This window comes from Fukomys damarensis, unplaced genomic scaffold (genome assembly GCF_012274545.1).
Source record: "Fukomys damarensis isolate Sample0158 unplaced genomic scaffold, DMR_v1.0_HiC HiC_scaffold_3, whole genome shotgun sequence".
Classification (NCBI taxonomy): domain Eukaryota; kingdom Metazoa; phylum Chordata; class Mammalia; order Rodentia; family Bathyergidae; genus Fukomys; species Fukomys damarensis.
In genome coordinates this window covers 15,101,703-15,103,856 of record NW_022900915.1, presented here as the reverse complement: position 1 = coordinate 15,103,856, position 2,154 = coordinate 15,101,703, and positions in this window count along the sequence as shown.

The window sequence follows — 2,154 nt, the reverse complement described above, 5'->3', positions numbered from 1 at the left end:
ACCATGGGCTGTTGTCCCGAGTGCTGCTTTGAAGGGCGTGACATGCCCGAGAGGCCAGGAGTTCTGTGTGGGTCCCTGTGGGCTCTTGCCTTCCTCCTCATTGACAAGCATAGCTCAGGCTCTTCCTTGCTTGGCTCTCGCTCGGTGGTATTGGCTTTCAGCTCTCTCGGCCCGACATCCTGTGGATGCTGCCGTTCAGACAAATAGCAAGATCATCAAAGAGAAAAGCATGATTGAAAAACTGCTTTATGACATTCAGAGTGTCTTTTTAAAAGTTTAAAGGATGTGGAGAGGAAGCAAGGGAATCAAAGAAAATGAGGGAGAGCGATGAACTCTCTAAGGGATCCTTGGGGATTTTCAGTGTATACTTTCTATGACGTTTGTGATGTAGAAATCAAACATATTCCCAGCCCTCGAGGATCCTCTGTCACTGTATCTGATGCAGAAAAGGAAACGAAGCACGTTGCTGGTTTTGCGTCTGCATTTCCTGTTTGGACCTCAATCGAATATTTTGATCTGGGCAGACTGTGTCTAGAGATGGAGATGCTGCTGCTTCTGTGGTTCGATGGAGATGAATAATTTAGTCCATGCAGAAATTCCCCATTATCTCTGCCACTGAAAGACAAGCTAGAGTCCGGCGAAGCAGTGAGGTGCAGAGCTTGTGAAAGATCTGGCATCTATCTTAAGATCCCAGAGACTTAGGCTCTAACAGATAGGAGGCCCGGGATTCTGCATGGGGCTGCAGTGGGCCTCGACCTCTGTGACGGTCAGGGTGTCTCCTTGCAGTGGCGCTGTGGCTGGGCCCGCAGGGTATTTTGACACACACAAGATGCTCGAATGAAGGGAATGAGTGGCTGAGAAGATGAACAGCTTTGTTTTGGGGATCCTAGCGTGGATTCTTCTAGGCTGTTCTCCTTTGACAAGTCAAGCCCAGAGTGTAAGAACATTTTGGGGAATGAGATTTGAATTGCTGTGCTGATCGAGCCTGCAAAGAATTTGAGCTGCAAGGGACAGAGAGCCCAATATAAACTGGACGGGGGTGGAAGCAATTTTATCAAGATTGTTGAAAACTCCAGGGGTAGATTTGACTTTTGTCACGACTGGCTCAGGGAGCTCAGACAGTTCCTTAGGACTCTGATTTACTCTCCCCAGCCCTTAAGCTCTTCTCTGCTATGTCTTCGCTTTCTGTTTTCAGACAGACTCTCCCTAGCATTGCCAGTGCAAAAGAGGTATTCTCTGACGGGCCAGAAACAGCCCTGGTTCATTCCCCCAGCCCATCACTTACCTAGCTGTACAGCCACACACAAGTCTCTTCACATTTTTACGCCTGTTTCCTTGTATTTATTTATTTGTGGTGCTGAGCATTGAACCCAGGAAATCACGCATGCTAAGCACATGTTCTACCATTGAGCTACATGCCCAGCCCCAGTTTCCCCGTCTTTGAATTAAAAAATGACGATGGTGAAAAGTCAGCTAAAATTTTTTGAGCCCTTCTCAGGTGACTGCTGTTCTTCTCATCCCCGCCTTTTTTTTTTTTTTTTTTTTTTTCCTTGTACTGGGAAACTCAGGATCTTGTGCTTATGAGGCAGGCGCAGTGCCACTGAGCTAAATCCTCATTCTCCACCCCCACCTTTTTGAGACAGGGTCTCTATGTTTCCTGAGCTGGGCTCAAATCATCCTCCAACCTTGACTTCCCAAGTGTCTAGAATTACAGGTGCGCACCACTATCAGCCTTCGGAGTGCTTTACGCATAAAAACCCACCAATCTTCACCACAACCTGTGAGATAGGTACTATTATTAGCTCCATTGTATGGATGTGGAAACCGAGGCACAGCAATTTTAAATACTTCGTGTTGCATAGCTAGCAAATCTGGCGCCAGAGTTCAAGTCCAGGTTGTGTGCTTCCAGAGTTAGACCTTCGAGCTACATTACTTCACTTAGTAGTTTGTAAGTCATGGAGTTGCTGTGCAAATGAAATGATCTACTAGAGACAGGTGACAGATTTTGGCATAGGGGTCATTTTATTTCATCTTTTGAAAGAAAAGCTGCCAGGGCCAGGGATTTAGCTCAGTGATACCACCACCTTCCTTGTAAGCACAAGGTCCTGAGTTTGATCCCCGGTACCAAAAAAAAAAAAAAAAAAAGTTTTTGGC